This window comes from Podarcis erhardii (assembly GCF_964252035.2).
Source record: "Podarcis erhardii genome assembly, chromosome: 3".
NCBI lineage: Eukaryota > Metazoa > Chordata > Lepidosauria > Squamata > Lacertidae > Podarcis > Podarcis erhardii.
This window is the reverse complement of record NC_138507.1, coordinates 4,429,833-4,445,420: the sequence shown is the minus strand read 5'-3', so window position 1 is coordinate 4,445,420 and position 15,588 is coordinate 4,429,833. Positions and strand designations below refer to the sequence as shown.

The 15,588-nt window shown below is 45.5% G+C and overlaps 1 long non-coding RNA gene across 1 annotated transcript; it reads left to right on the top strand.

Annotated features, from left to right (window-relative positions):
• Positions 1-8,224: 8,224 nt before the first annotated feature.
• On the top strand, positions 8,225-14,686 carry LOC309338509. Its single transcript, XR_014154951.1, has 3 exons — positions 8,225-8,380; positions 14,207-14,533; positions 14,576-14,686. It is a non-coding gene; the product is annotated as an uncharacterized lncRNA (long non-coding RNA).
• The last annotated feature ends 902 nt before the right edge of the window (positions 14,687-15,588 follow it).

Sequence of the window (15,588 nt, the reverse complement as noted above, 5' to 3'; positions counted from 1 at the left end):
CATCTTCCATGGAACATGTGGGTGGAACAAGTAGGTGCATTCCCACTCACCACCACCAATGAACATGGTTTGAAGTTGTGAATATGGTTTGATAAATGAGAAGGATCATGTTCTTCTCATCTGATTTCTCTGCACAGATCTTACACAAAAAGGTACAAGTCAAAATCAGCAGCTCAGCAGCTGTAAAAGAAAAAGAAAAAGATCTCACTAGGCTGACGCAAACTAGCAGAACATGGAAGAGAAATGCAGAAGTGCATCCACATAAGCTTATGATTCAACCACCTATTTGTCCTCTCTGATACCATAGTTCACATATTTTAGGTGGTCCTGCTAACAGATATCCACATGTCCTCAGTCTTATTTGAGTTGTGGTTATAATTGCTAATGAGAGCACTGGCCCTGCATGGGGGATGCTTTGATATATGAGTTCTTGATGTAGGAGTGTGCCATTACTGGCTGCAGAATCTAGGCCTTCTTTTGGTTGTGGGGTCAGAAAAGGTGGAGGTGAAATGGCAGTCATCTGGGTGGGAGAACTGAAGTACCTCTTTTGCAGGGACAACATTGCAGTCCAAAGGATTCTGCCTAAAGATTCCTCCTCCGTTGCTTGTCCCCCCCCCCCATTTCAGAAACCCCACACAAGAATTGCACTGATGGTGGCTTTCTGTTAGTGCAACGCTATCGACTGTCTGGCTCCAAAGCGCCCTCTCCAATTGCATGGAGCCCAGACAGCCCCGTGGTTTTCTTCGGAGCTGAGGGCGATGAAACAATCGCTGAGACGGCTAGAGCGTCGGTGGCAGAAAACTCACTCCGAATCTGACCGGACACAGGTTAGAGCTCAAGGTTGAGCCTACCAAGTGGCGATAGCGATGGCGAAGAAGACTTTCTTCACCACCTCTATTGCATCTGCAGAAAATAGTAGCAGGAGACTCTTTCAGGTGGTTCGCAATTTAACGGAACCACCTTTACCACCGGGGCCTTGTAAAGACTCCAAGATCTCCTGCAACGATTTTGCAAAGTTTTTTGCAGATAAAATCACTCATATTCGGAAGGAGCTAGACACCACCAGTGGGAGCAGGGCTGGGGCGGGAGAGTGCTAGAGCTCTGTCTGGTCAAGTTGCATGGAATCAATTTCAATCCGTTACCCCCAAGGATGTGGACAGGCTGCTTGGACGCGTGAAACCAACCACCTGTCTCCTTGATCCTTGCCCATCCTGGCTTATAAAAGCTAGCCGGGAAGGGCTGGGTGATGGGCTCTGCAGGGTGGTGAATGCTTCCCTCTGTGAGGGAACATTCCCAGATCCGCTGAAAGAGGCGGTCATTAAACCGCTTCTTAAAAAACCATCTTTAGACCCGGCCAGTATGGCCAACTATCGCCCAGTCTCAAATCTTCCATTCTTGGGCAAGGTGATTGAGCGCGTGGTTGCTGAACAACTCCAGGCATGCCTGGAGGATGCGGACCATTTGGATCCCTTCCAATCGGGATTCAGGCCTCATCATGGGACTGAAACTGCCTTGGTCGCGCTGGTTGATGATCTCCGGCGAGCTAGGGACAAAGGTGAGAGTTGTTTCCTAGTTCTGCTGGATCTCTCAGCGGCCTTTGATACAATCGACCATAACATCCTTCTGGACCGTCTAGAGGGGTTGGGAGCTGGGGGCACTGTTATACAGTGGTTTCGCTCCTTCCTCCCGGGCCGTGTTCAGAAAGTGGTGGTGGGGGCTGAGTGTTCAGACCCTTGGGCCCTCACTTGTGGGGTGCCTCAGGGTTTTGTCCTCTCCCCCATGCTTTTTAACATCTATATGAAGCTGCTGGAAGAGATCATCAGGGGGCTTGGACTGGGTGTCTATCAATATGCAGATGATACCCAGCTCTACCTCTCTTTCAAATCAGAACCAGTGAAGGCGGTGAAGGTCCTGTGTGAGTGCCTGGAGGCGGTTGGAGGATGGATGGCGGCTAATGGATTGAAGTTGAATCCTGACAAGACAGAAGTACTGTTTTTGGGAGACAGGAGGCGGGCAGGTGACTCCCAGGCTGCGCACCTGGTCCTGAATAGGGTAACTGTGCCCCTGAAGGACCAGGTGCGCAGCCTGGGAGTCATTTTGGACTCACAGCTGTCCATGGAGGCGCAGGTCAATTCTGTGTCCAGGGCAGCTGTCTACCAACTCCACCTGGTACGCAGGCTGAGACCTTACCTGCTTGCGGACTGTCTTGCCAGAGTGGTGCATGTTCTAGTTATCTCCCGCTTGGACTACTGCAATGCGCTCTACGTGGGGCTACCTTTGAAGGTGACTCGGAAACTACAACTAATCCAGAATGCGGCAGCTAGACTGGTGACTGGGGGCGGCCGCCGAGACCACATAACACCGGTCTTGAAAGACCTACATTGGCTCCCAGTATGTTTCCGAGCACAATTCAAAGTGCTGGTGTTGACCTTTAAAGCCCTAAACGGCCTCGGCCCAGTATACCTGAAGGAGCGTCTCCACCCCCATCATTCTGCCTGGACGCTGAGGTCCAGCACCGAGGGCCTTCTGGCGGTTCCCTCATTGCGAGAAGCAAAGCTACAGGGAACCAGGCAGAGGGCCTTCTCGGTAGTGGCGCCCGCCCTGTGGAACGCCCTCCCATCAGATGTCAAAACAATAAACAACTACCTGACATTCAGAAGACATCTTAAGGCAGCCCTGTTCAGGGAAGTTTTTAATGTATGACATTTTAGTGTTTTTTGGTTTCTATGGAAGCCGCCCAGAGTGGCTGGGGAAACCCAGCCGGATGGGCGGGGTACAAATAATAAATTATTATTATTATTGCAATACTGGCATAATTGTTTTCCAGCCACAGAACATTGGGCAAGGTGTTTTGGAGCAAGCCCCCAGAATGAATTCTTTGTGAGGAAAAATGGACAAAACTTTTAGGGCCTGTAACTAAAACAAACAATTAAGATCTTAAGTGAAAATGAACTAACAAATGACATATTTTGGAATGCTATGGTCAGCTCATGTGACTAGGAAGGAACTACAGTGGTACCTCGGGTTAAGAACTTAATTTGTTCTGGAGGTCCGTTCTTAACCTGAAACCGTTCTTAACCTGAGACACCACTTTAGCTAATGGGGCCTCCCACTGCCGCTGCGCCACCACCGCACGATTTCTGTTCTCATCCTGAAGCAAAGTTCTTAACCCGAGGTACTATTTCCAAGTTAGCGGAGTCTGTAACCTGAAGAGTCTGTAACCCGAGGTACCACTGTAATCAAAGGGGCATAACGACACTGGAACGGCTGATAGAACTTCAGTTGAGTGCTAGGTCAAGTAATAATTGTAACAACAGTGCTTAACAAATCATTTTTCTAAAAAAAATATTTGAAACTATGAAAAACATTGGAATGCATTAAGCTGTGTTGTCTGGATTGTTAACGAAAATTGAGTCAAATGATGAGAAAACTGCTTGTGTGGAAGCATCTCAGGCCATTAACTTATCAAAACATCAATAGGGAACATACTGAATAATTTAGTCCACGTATTTCCTTCGTATGAGAAATGTTGCGCACAACTGCCAAGATCGGAAATGGACAAATGCTGACAATCCCACGTTTACTACATACGATCAGAACTCCAGCAATATGAACAACCCATGACAATAACAAACAGGTGGCAACCCTGCACAAACAGGACTTTTTGAATAGGGGCTGCCCCGCTCGCTTCAGGGTTGGGGAGTGGGTTGTGTGCACAGTGGGGTCTGCATGCATGGAGCAGTCCTCTTGACACCGGGGAATGAGGCAGCTCCTGCTTGGGGGAGACCTCCATGTGGGACGCATCAGAACCCCGCAGAGCTTTGGATGGTAGCCAAAGCCTCTTCCCTGAAAGAACCTTTAGTCTAAATAGACCCCAAAGCTGCACGGTGGGAGTTGAAAGAGAGATAAATCACCTTCTCAAGGGCACACAGCATGTTAGAGGCAGCAGGATAAGAACTCAGGGCTCCTGGATGCCAGAATGAAGCTTTGTCTGTAAGATCGCAGATGCATGACTGACGCTTGCGATAAGGATAAACTATATTTTTGTTTCAAGAACAGAACTGATAAAATGAGAAACGGCTCGGTGAAGCATGCCAGTCAGTGTCAAAGCCTCCCTGCTCCTCAAATTAAGTGTCTGTGGCCCCTCTGAAGTCTCCTCTTTCCGTGCCCTGTACTCTTCATTTTTTCCCCCTATGACATTTGAGGTCTTCACCCAGGAAAGGTAACACGGTTTCTTTAAGAAAATACTTATAGTAATAAAAAATGACTTTAACCGCAAAAACTAATAATTGCTAAGGAGCCAATTAAATTCTGAAAGCGAGATGAAACCCTTCTTATTTCCCCTGGTGATTTTCTGCTTTAAACTCGCTTCCGTGTTGGGGGGGGGGGGAGAGGGAAGAGCGGGAGAGATGGGGGGAAAGAGAAAGAAAATATAATTTCAGAAGCTGACAGAACTCATTGTTCGAGAAATTTTAAATTCAAAAAAGTTAATAAAGCTCAACTATAAGATGAAGGGAATTTGCATTTCACAGATTAACAACATGTACAGCAAGAAAGGCGATCCGCCTTGCCCCAGGTGATAATTTAAGAAACCTTTGCATATTTTATTTAAAACTGGGCCCAGTTTGGCTGGGTAATAAAACAGACAGATAATGATTAGAAGGTCGGCCCTTCAGGGCACACAGCTTGGGCCCTAGCAAATACCAAACAATGATCCCACAAGCCTGGCTTGCTGCAGATTAGTCTAATTGCCTGCTGATGTTTTATTTTTTTCTGAAGTTCTTTCCCTCCCTTCTCCTTGAAACGCTAAACAGGGTGGCAGTTTTGGTATTTGCATTTTTTATTTTTTGCTGTTCATTGCACACATATATACTATCTCTCCCCCCCCCCCTCGTGTGTAATTGTGTGTATATTCATACGTGTGCACAAAATGTGCATTTATTGTGCATATAAATATATACCAAATGTGTATGCGCATGCACACTTTAAGTGATTTTATTATTGTATTTTTATATGGTAGTAACCTCCCCTGAACCTTATGGTGAAGGGTAGGAAATCCTATAAAATAAATAAACACACACACACACACACACACACACACACAAAATCTCTCATAAACAAATTCCATGTGTGCACATATATAATACATATTGATCCTGTATATATGTAGTATAGTATACCCTAGTGGTCCAGAAGCTACATAAAAAAAAAAATATGCAAGGCTCCATAGAGCACTGATGTACCTAACATGGAGCATTATATGAGCATGGACTGCTTCAACTCTTCACTATTGAGGAATCCTTCCTGACTAATTATCTAACACTTTCTCATGTGTGCCTGCATGTACACACACTGGAGATCTTCTGTGTGCACTGCAGTTGCTGGCCTGTGGTTATTGTCTATTTAACCGTTCTCCCACATAAGCACTGAATTCTATATGCTTCCTAAATGCATTGGAAGGATGACCTTCTGATTTTAATGGAAGTTTGCAAGCTAAAAAGTGTGCCTGAGATCATGGCCTTCCTTTTAAGTAAACATGAGCACTGTAACTCTTAAGAAAGCTGTAAAAGATCAAAAGGTTCATCGGGTTTGCTTTTCTTCTCCTTTGCTATAAATTTGGAGCTGATAATAACTTCCTTGTACATAGTTAATTTGCAGGTTTGTGTGATATATCCACAAACTCTAATTCCCTTGGCTATAGTACTCTGTTTTGTTATGTGAGACCAAAAATTGCTGGCGGTGTGAAGCAGGCTGTTCTGCAAAGCACACAGGTGAGAAAGATCTGCAGGATTTGGTGTCACCTGGTTGTTGATGAGGGAAAATCATTAATGTGATGAAGGAAGGGTTGCCCTTAAGATTGTAAAAGGAGGTGATACTGTTCAACACTAGTTTGTCTGATTGCAAAGTTTGTATGTACAGAATAAAAAGTATGAGCAAATAGAGAGTCCCACCAGTGAAGGGTCGTCGCTGGGGGTGAACAGAGGCACTGCCGCACCACCCAGAGTCTGCCCTTAGCATGCCAGTGCCTGCCTACTTGCTGTACAGGGGTTGAAACTAATTTTCAGCTGCTTCCTTCTTGCTCTCAGTGTTGCCCTTGTAGAACTCAGCAGGGAGAGGGTAGGAACAAAAGGAGAATGCTGCTGGCCTCCTTGACTTCTGCCCCACCAGTCCCAAGCAAACTTTCCCCACAATATTTTGTCTGTATGAAATGCTGTGGTTAACTCTAACCCCCTTTGCACCTGCTAGTTTGGCAGTGCCTTTGGTGTGTCTGAGCAAAATACCGTATTTCTCTGCTGAAATTTAGACAGCCCCTTTCAAAAGCATCTTCCTTTTTGTTTTGTTGTGTTTCCCCTTTCCTTCTTGATGGCGACTTTGCCTGTCAGTTTTGTGTCACTTGCTGTACATGCCAGAAATGTCACTTGGAATGACAATACTAGGAAAAGGTCAGGGCTATTACTGAACATGCTTGGAGCCTGAAGCTCAATCCAGTCAAGACACTGAGATTCAGCTTCAGGAAGTGATTGGGAAGAAGTCAGCCACGGGGAAAACAGAAGTATTTGGCAGCATTGGTCCATGGAAACAGTTCCTTGGGGCTCTCATACTTTCTGGTCCAGGTAGTGTATGCTGTGCAATTAGCACCAAGAGCTGGCATATGTACAAGCAACACCGACCTGTCAGGATCTGTCCACAAAAGTATACTAACTGAACATTGGCTGTATGCAAGAGTGTTGCCTATAAATCATACCTTGGTTGTGCATTTGCCTGGCTGTCAGCGCAGAGTGCTTCCTCTTACAGGTGCAGGGGAGGGAATTCATTGTATCTCATCTTTATCTCAGCAAAATTATTCTTGCTGAACAAAAGAGGAGCAGCAACTGAGAGAAAATTGGATTTAGACCATTTACCACCATTCACACCTTTGCTAATGAGCACTCACACTCACACTGTGGGTGCCCTTTGCTTCGGACCAGGGTTATTCTTTGCAGGTTCATGCCTAGGCTCAGTTAGTCAATTTAAACTGCTGGAAGGTGGGCCCAGTCACATAAATGGGGAGGGGGGGGGGGAGCTGGCAGCAGCCAGGCAGTCGGCTCAGGAGCTTCACCCACCCACCTAGCCCTCCCTTTGTTTGATGTTTCTTGTTTACAGGTTAACTGTTTTGCTTCCTGTTTAGCAGTCGCTGCTACAGTCTTTTGACTGGTTGCTGTTGAAGAGCCAGGAAGAAATTTTCCTGCATTGGCAGGTTTTGTCTTCCGCATAGCAATTCGTCACAACTTTGGCAGTTTAAGGCCTTGGGCAGAATCCTTTAGTCTTTCCTTCCCTGAAATGGGGGGGGGGGGGGCATGAAGTGGTGGCTGTTTACTGTTATTGAAAAATAACAGTAAAGTTTTACTCACATTCAGTTCACAACAGTAATCTGAAGGCAGGCATTATCTTGTGGTTACAGTTACATTTGTAGAGAAAAGAAGTCTGAGTTAGGTCTCAGACTTTCTACTTGTGGCCTCCATCCTCTGTGAGGATGTGCCATGTGCTGGCTAAGAGCCAGGAGCAGTAGGGATCCGGAAGTGAAGGTCCAAAAGAGGAAGATGGTTGCAAGGCCAGCCCTTTTACCTGGTCAGGTAGGGCCCTGCCCACCTGCCTGGTCACACACAGTTGAGGAGGACCCAGAGCAGGTATGACAGGATGTCCTCCTTGTCTGGAGCCACATCCCCCTGTGTGTCCATTCTAGGCAACAGGAAAATTTTGTACTTGACTGCTCTAGTAAAAATATTAAAGCGCTAAACCTCAGATGAATAAATAAATATTATGTTGGGCTTGGATCACAATTTGCATACAACTTGCATACAAATCCCTGGTACAGACATAAAAATAAATAGATAGATAGATAGATAGATAGAGGTTTTTTTTTTTGTTCCTTAAGCTCTTCACTGCATGTACAAGTATAATAAATTGACTAAACTGTGTCTATAGACACTTTAAAATAAAGTAAGCCTAATTTTTCATCTTGAGCCTATAATTGTAAAGCCAACTGCCTTTCAGATTTACACAGCTATCTGCCAAGTGCACCAACAAAGGTACCGTAGAAATAGTGTCAGGCCCGCAACAGACAGAAAAAACTACAGTCTCTGAAAGCTAATATGGAGCAGGGATGGATGGGTTGCATTGTGAGATGAATGTGAAGCAGTGTGGTCTGTGGAGTGTTCAGATTTTTTTTTTCTGTTTCAAAAGGAATTTTTTACCCCAGGCCAGAAGCCTTTGTGTCAGAGAGACTGTCTCATTTCTCTTCTCAAAGGCTGTCAGAGATGACTGAGATTTGAAAACCCTTTTCTGATGTTGATGAGGTCAAGGAAGGCAGCACTGGCAACCATCAGTCATTGCATCAACAGTGAGCTGAGAAGACACGTGAGGGCTGGAGGAACGTGAAGGGATTATATTTGGAGGAATGCGAGAAGGAAAATTGTATATGAGTAAATAAGTATGTTTTAAACAAATCGGAAAAGGGGAGAGAGAGAGAAAGAGAGAGAGAGAGAGAGCAGGTCAGGTGATAATGCCAAAGTTTATTGTATTAGCATTCTGCTTGAATAAGGGAGAGAGATGGAAGAGGTCCCCAATGGGATGTTCTGAAGAAAGGATAGTTGACTAGCGGCAAAAGATATATTAATATTACTTAATCAATACCTAAAATTCTCCAGCGTGTTTTTGTAGAAGCCTGTTCTATAAAGTTGCTGATTCTATTGAATTGTGTTAGCTGAAAAGAATATACAAGTGAAAGACCCCAATGACTTGATAGGAGGCGCTGAGATTGTCTAAACACAACACACACACAATGAATCCCGCATTGTCAGCTGAGATAAAGGTGTGGCATTTGAGATGAAGTACCCCATGTTGGGATTTGTGTAAGTGCACTGATCAATTAAGATTAATGCTAATTGCTTATTAAGAGAGGTTCACTTGACCCCCAATCACCCACATGTTGAAAGATCATGTGACGAGACTTGGCGGGGGCGGGCAGGAATATGTGCAGCGTAAGTTTCGTCATCAAATCAAGAAATTTTATGCTTGGTAACTTTAGAGTTGTGAGACAGCAACAGCGCTGTATAATAAATACTGTACACAATATATGAGTTTCAGCATCAACCAATAGATATAGTTTTGATAAACTTTATTCTTCTTCTTGGGGCCCATGGCAGCCATTTTGTGCTGGGATCTTTGGCAATTCTACCAATATTTGAGTACTGGCACCTCATTTTTAAAAAGCAAAAAAGCACTTTCTTTATATGCCACTTCAGGAATAATTAAAGCTGGCCATATAACCACATTGCAGTGGTGCTTGTGTTGGCAGGAGTCACAGAGCCTGATAGTAGCATTGCTTCTTACCTGGATGGGACTGGGGTATAGATTAGGACAACAGCAAGGTCAGGGACTATGCTGGGCACACCTTGTTAGGATATTTCCATTCCACCGAAGCAGGCAGTCATGTTTTTTCTTTGTTCTGACCAATGCTGAATAAACTTCTAAATAATACTCTCCTGAGTGCATCTTTCGCTGTGCATTACCTGCTGATAGAGCGTGCATCTGCTCTGGAATGTCACAAGCTATTTTCTGGAGCTCGTGTCACTAATTACTGATACTGTGTTTTTACTGGAGGTCGATGGACATCCGGAGACGGCTTGGGAGCCATGATGGACTTTGTCTCCCTGGCAGTATCCCAACACACCTTTGCAACCAAATCCTTGCGCATATGCAGCCCTGACCTCATTACTGCTCCAACACCATCTTGGTAAGCAGCAGTAATGCCAGCAGGGCCGTCTTAAGCATATCTGGCGGCGTGGTGCAAAGATCCCCTTTCCCAGAGTTGTCGACCTTTTTTTAGGGCTGGAGGAAGCAGGCAGTGGCTGCAGGGCAGCTCCTCCGGCAGGGAAGAGATGGAGGCTGGACAGGGTGCCTCCCCACTCAGCTGGCTGCTTTGTGCCTCCAAGCCGAGCGAGCAAGGGCATGTGTGCTGCTCCCGCTGAGCGTCGGCTTGGTTTTTTCCCCTTTTAGCCTTCTGGCATCCTGCAGAATTTGGCACCTGCAGGCTAAAAGGGAAAAAAACTGAATCAACACTCAACAGGAGCGGCGGCGCACACACCCTCACTCACTCAGCGCGCTCGTTCGGTGTTCCTTGGACTCTTGTCTGGCGCCCTCCAAAACTTGGCGCCCTGGCATCCCGCGCCACTAGCAGGAGGGCAGTGATGCCAGTTGGGAGATATGATTGAGAAGTGAAAAGTAGTCAGCTTTAAACAATGAGATACCTTACCTTGTCATCAGGCAAAATGAAATCACACTTTACTTCTTTTGAAATGAACCACCTACAAGATATTGATACCCTATAGATATTATAACTAGTCTGTCCGTTGTTGGATACAAGAGGCCCTTGGCAGTAGACATGAGGTCCACTACTGATAGACTGAAAATGAACAGGCTGTAGCAAGCATTCTCCTGGAAAGGTAAGGGAGCTGGTAGAGGTGAGAGCCTTTATCAGTCAGAGAGTTTGCATGATTACATATGGTGTCAAGGTTTGCTTCAAAAATTATCAGAGCTTGACTGAACCTTTATGTACTGGGAAGGCTTTGCCACCTGAACCAAGCCCTGCCCTTTCTTGCGAAGGGGCCATAATTTACCGTATTTTTCCCTCTATAACACGCAGATTTTTTCTCCTAAAAAGGAAGGGGAAATGTCTGTGCGTGTTATAGAGCGAATGTGTGGTCCCTGGAGCCGAAAAATCAGGCAAAATCAAATCGCAGCGCTGCACGGAGAAGCAAAACCTAAAAAGAGGAAGTGGCTGCTTTCCTGCATTCTGCCTCAGGGTCTTACTGCCCACCCTCCTCTGTTTCGTTGCTGTGTTTGCTGAAACGGAACAAAGAGCAGGGAAAGCCCCTCCCCTCCAGGCAAGCAGAGGGGAATTCCTCTCTGTGCTGCTGGGGGAGAGGGAGAGAGAGGGGGGAAGGGAGAGAGAGAGGGGGGAGGGGGAGGGAGGGAGGGAGGGAGAGAGAGAGAGAGAGAGAGAGAGAGAGAGAGAGAGAGAGAGATGGCTGGCTTGGGTGGGGGGAAACTTTTGCCTTTCTTTCCTCCCTCCCGTTAAATCCCTCTCCTGCATTCTTAGCCAGCTGCTTCTCTGCACACCCCTCTCATGTCCCTTCTTTGTTTTTCCTTCGCTCCCCACTTAAAATGTGGTTACAAAGCATAGATCCACATGGATCCTCAGGATCTTTGCATTGGGTCACCCCAAATTCACCATCAGATCACATAGCATGTCCATGGCTACAGCCTGCCCCCCCCCAAAATCACGCACCCACTGTTGCCTGGGGCTGCAATGGTGCAAAAATGTGGTTACAAAGCATGGATCCACAGGGATTCTCAGGATCTTTGCATTGGGTCACCCCAAATTCACCATCAGATCACATAGCATGTCCATGGCTACAGCCTGCACCAAAAAAATCACGCACCCACTGTTGCCTGGGGCTGCAATGGTGCAAAAACGTGGTTACAAAGCATGGATCCACAGGGATTCTCAGGATCTTTGCATTGGGTCACCCCAAATTCACCATCAGATCACATAGCATGTCCATGGCTACAGCCTGCACCAAAAAAATCACGCACCCACTGTTGCCTGGGGCTGCAATGGTGCAAAAACGTGGTTACAAAGCATGGATCCACAGGGATTCTCAGGATCTTTGCATTGGGTCACCCCAAATTCACCATCAGATCACATAGCATGTCCATGGCTACAGCCTGCACCAAAAAAATCACGCACCCACTGTTGCCTGGGGCTGCAATGGTGCAAAAACGTGGTTACAAAGCATGGATCCACAGGAATTCTCAGGATTTTTGCATTGGGTCACCCCAAATTCACCATCAGATCACATGTCTGTGGCCACAGCATGAAGCCCAAAAATGATACATCCACTGTTTCATTCAGAATGTTTTTTGCCTTGTTTTCCTCCTCTAAAAACGATGTGCGTGTTATGGTCAGGTGCGTGTTATAGAGCGAAAAATACGGTAGCACACTTTGGGCATTCTGTGCTTCTGGGGGGTGTGGGGGGACTTGGGCAGCTGGGCTGGTTCCTCAAGGGATTCTGGCTTTCTTCTCAGATGGTCAGGTTGCTGGTCCATGGGCCTGTGTCCAGCACTATGTGACCTTCCTCCCTGATCTGCTCTAGGAAATACCATGACTTTCCGATTGGTACCTGGGTCTGTGTCAGTGACTGGATATAACATTGGGTCTTCCTCAGAGCTGATGTCTCACCAGAGCCTTCTGTATAGCATGCAGCTCATTCGTTGCCTGTGCTCTCCCTGCCAACCCTCTTCTTCCACATTGCCTGGTAGCCTGATAATTTAGACATTTTCCCCACCCCAATAAGAAAAGCCCTGGAGGAACAGAAAGGCCTGCATAGTCCAGCTTCCTCCTTCTCACTGTGAGCAACCAGGTGCCGATCAAACACGGGGGCAACAGTCCTCTCCCAGTGTCATTCCCCAGCAACTGGAGTTCAAAGGCAGCCTGCCTCTGATTCCTGTAGAACAGTATACATGTGTATAAGAAATCCAAGACTTTTTGTATCGCCATTGGGACTGTGCCCAGCCACAGCTTCTCCTCAGCAACAGCCCCTCTCACACCTTGCATTCTACTGGCCATCATAGCTGTCAATTTACAGATTTGAAAATAAGGGACCAGCAGCCTCGAAAATAAGGGATCAGCAGCCAAAATAAGGGATCAACAATTTCTTTGATAAAATACATATTTTGTTGAGTGCAAATGTCTTTAGATACCTATTAGGTCCTATAAATTACTATATAGCATATATTCAACACAAAAAACAGCAACAATTTGTTGTTGACAAAGCACAGCCAGACATAGAAAAGGCACCATTACCTTCAGTAGCTTATTTAAGGGACATCATCAATAAGGGATAGCAGTGGGACATGGCTCTGGGATAAGGGACTGTCCCGCCAAATAAGGGACGCTTGACAGCTATGCTGGCCATCCCTCACACCACCCTCTCTCTCCCACTGAGTCTTCTTGCCCTTGAACTCTGCTAATGCCTCTCACTTTCCTGGATGCAGGATCGAGAGGGATGTGTGGGTGCATACAGAAGCTAGACCTTTGCCTCTGGCTCTTCCCACCGCTGGCATGAAGGTTGTTCAGAAGGGAGTGGTCTGAAAAGAGGTTCCCCAGACCTGATATACAGCCATCCCGGCTGGTAGCCATTCATAGGCTTGTCCTCCTTGAACTTGCCCGATCCCCTGTAAAAAGTCATGTAAGTTGGCAGTCATCATCATGCCTTGTAGAAATGAATCCCCTAGTTAAAACTATGTACTATGTGTGAAGAACTACTTCCTTTTATCTGTCTTTCCCCACATTTACTTTCATTGGGTAACCCCAGGTTTTAATACTATGAAAGAGGGAGAAGAACTTTTCTCTGTGCACTTTTTCCATGCATAATTTTATCCACAGAACTTCATCAAGTCCTGTTGCACCCAGGGGGACTTGTTCTGTTCAAAGCATGCAGAGGCAAGAATAGTTATGCACTAGCCACTCCAGGCTCTTGGCAGCTTGATGACTTTTTCTGGAGTTTTGCGAAAAAGGAAATCATTTTTTTGAAAATGGATGGAGGCAGCACTTTGTAATGGGATACGCAGAACTGCAAATTCTGAAACGGACTAAACTGGATCTGATCCAGAGCATGATCTACCTGGATCAAATCAGTTGAATCCAGTTTGGAATCTGAGTTCTGTGGAATACTCCCCTGCTTGACATTTCCATAGAGTTATTCACTTTGAACCTAATATACTTTGCCTGGTCAGTCACTAGCAGCTCAGATCCCATCACTGTGGGGCGTTTGGGATATTGCACCATTGTACTTTGTTTTGCACTTAAGGCACCTCCAGACATCAAATTTCTCATGATTATATTGGGGTGGTTATACACAATCTCACTTTCAAGACTGTTTGTGCCTGCAAAAGTTTCAGGGCAGACATACTATTTAATTTCCAGTTCATGCATACCCCATAACTCCCGTCAGAAATCCTGCAACTTTTTATACCACAAATATTCTGGTTTATTTTTTGTCCCACTATAGTGGAAGTGTGCCACTTGAAACAGCAATAATGAAGTACCATTGAGGAACCATTGGGGAACAAGTAACAAAGCCCACTTTTATTGTTCTTGCAGGAAATCTTTAAAATGGGCCCAAGCATTGCCAGATGGAACAAGAATTGGAATAAGAAGAAAAAGAAGGAAGGAATGGAGACAAAATCAAATTTTGGTTAATCCAGTGGTGGAACAGGAGCATTTCACCAGGTCTGTGGCAATTGTGAATTAAATTGACTGTACTAAGTAGAGTAGCCTAATCTATTAAGAAGCATTTGTGCTTAATTAGAAGTCAGATGCAAGTGGAATAGCTCTCAGCAACTGTGTGTTCTCATTTTCCTGCTTCTGACCCTACTTGGGTAAACCTTCTGCCTTTCCTTTGTACTACGTATGATTGTTTCAGCAGTTGTGCAAATCCTTGTGCACCAGGTGCACAACCTGCTCATGCAGTATGCAGCTTATATCAGTTATGCTCGAGCAATCTATGTTTCAGGTGGTGCAGCAGAATGAATGCAGGATCACAGCTTCCTCCAGAACTACACTGTCCAATGACATTTTGTTGCTGTTTAAACAATTAGAACCCATCCACTCAAAACAGCCCACTCAAAGGTCCTAACAGAACCACTTTTCCCCAAGTAGATAGTGTGGTGCAGTGAATGGTATGTTTGACTTCTGGAGAGACGTGCGTTCAAATCCCCACTCAGCCATGAAGTTCACTGTTTAATCTTGACCCAGTCGCTATCTTTGTCAACCTAAGTTTTCTCACAAGGTTGCTGTGACGATAAAAACTGTGGGCCACTCTGAACTACCCAGTATTGGGTTTATGAATTTGATACCTACAAAACAGTGCGTGTAGAGGATGCTCTGAATGAAGGCAGTATTGCTCAGTACTTCATGAGACTGAGCCACAAATTAATTTAAAACGTAATTTTTGCTCTTCGCCTGAAAGCAAACATGCTAGTTCCTGCCTTTCCCCCTGACAAAGGGTTACAGCATTTCTTATCCTTATGGGTGAAACCCCTGTCCTCTTGTTTCGTAACAATATTTTACTCCCGAGTAATTTGTTTTTACAGTGGGTCTGCGTTGTCTATGTGACAACCATTGAGTTCTGTACAAGGAGAGCTGTTTTTCCCCTCTTCTTTGCCTCCCTGTGTTCACTCGCATCTCAGCCAGAAGTTATTTACATTAGTCATGTTTTTAAAAAGAAAGAAAGAAAGAAATAGGTTTCTATTTTTTAAGAAAACCAAGGCAGGAACTCAACAACAACAACTTGGAGAGTAGATTTACAGTTCTGCAGCCTTTGCTCTTGCCCCGAGGCCTGATGGGACTTTGGTGTCCTTGGAGGAATGGCAGAAGGAAACACTAGGGGCCAATTGCTGATTTTATCATTCAAACACAAAATTTGTTACACCACTTTATCAGTCAGAGGGAAAGCAATTATAGTGTGGTTCAATTTTCCACTC